We start from the raw sequence: 1,432 nt of genomic DNA, 5'->3' as shown, positions 1-1,432 counted from the left end.
AGAAGCAATGTGAACACTTCTGCTTCCCAGGCACAGAGAAGGTGCTAGCAGGGAATTCTCTGCCTGCCTTTCCCCAGTGCTCTGCAAGCTCTCCAGGACAACAGTAAATCTGGGGCTCTGTGCTTTCTTTCGTTCTGATCAAGTGTTACTGTTTTCTGCACAAAAGCGATTCTGAGAAGCAATGTGAACACTTCTGCTTCCCAGGCACAGAGAAGGTGCTAGCAGGGAATTCTCTGCCTGCCTTTCCCCAGTGCTCTGCAAGCTCTCCAGGACAACATAAAATCTGGGGCTCTGTGCTTTCTTTCGTTCTGAACAAGTGTTACTGTTTTCTGCACAAAAGCGATTCTGAGAAGCAATGTGAACACTTCTGCTTCCCAGGCACAGAGAAGGTGCTAGCAGGGAATTCTCTGCCTGCCTTTCCCCAGTGCTCTGCAAGCTCTCCAGGACAACATAAAATCTGGGGCTCTGTGCTTTCTTTCGTTCTGAACAAGTGTTACTGTTTTCTGCACAAAAGCGATTCTGCGAAGCAATGTGAACACTTCTGCTTCCCAGGCACAGAGAAGGTGCTAGCAGGGAATTCTCTACCTGCCCTTCCCCAGTGCTCTGCAAGCTCTCCAGGACAACATAAAATCTGGGGCTCTGTGCTTTCTTTCGTTCTGAACAAGTGTTACTGTTTTCTGCACAAAAGCGATTCTGCGAAGCAATGTGAACACTTCTGCTTCCCAGGCACAGAGAAGGTGCTAGCAGGGAATTCTCTACCTGCCCTTCCCCAGTGCTCTGCAAGCTCTCCAGGACAACATAAAATCTGGGGCTCTGTGCTTTCTTTCGTTCTGAACAAGTGTTACTGTTTTCTGCACAAAAGCGATTCTGCGAAGCAATGTGAACACTTCTGCTTCCCAGGCACAGAGAAGGTGCTAGCAGGGAATTCTCTGCCTGCCTTTCCCCAGTGCTCTGCAAGCTCTCCAGGACAACAGTAAATCTGGGGCTCTGTGCTTTCTTTCGTTCTGAACAAGTGTTACTGTTTTCTGCACAAAAGCGATTCTGCGAAGCAATGTGAACACTTCTGCTTCCCAGGCACAGAGAAGGTGCTAGCAGGGAATTCTCTACCTGCCTTTCCCCAGTGCTCTGCAAGCTCTCCAGGACAACATAAAATCTGGGGCTCTGTGCTTTCTTTCGTTCTGATCAAGTGTTACTGTTTTCTGCACAAAAGCGATTCTGCGAAGCAATGTGAACACTTCTGCTTCCCAGGCACAGAGAAGGTGCTAGCAGGGAATTCTCTGCCTGCCTTTCCCCAGTGCTCTGCAAGCTCTCCAGGACAACAGTAAATCTGGGGCTCTGTGCTTTCTTTCGTTCTGAACAAGTGTTACTGTTTTCTGCACAAAAGCGATTCTGCGAAGCAATGTGAACACTTCTGCTTCCCAGGCACAGAGAA

The sequence above is a fragment of the Strix uralensis genome, chromosome 5 (genome assembly GCF_047716275.1).
Source record: "Strix uralensis isolate ZFMK-TIS-50842 chromosome 5, bStrUra1, whole genome shotgun sequence".
Taxonomy (NCBI): domain Eukaryota; kingdom Metazoa; phylum Chordata; class Aves; order Strigiformes; family Strigidae; genus Strix; species Strix uralensis.
The sequence above is the reverse complement of the archived record's forward strand: the minus strand, read 5'-3'. Positions refer to the sequence as shown.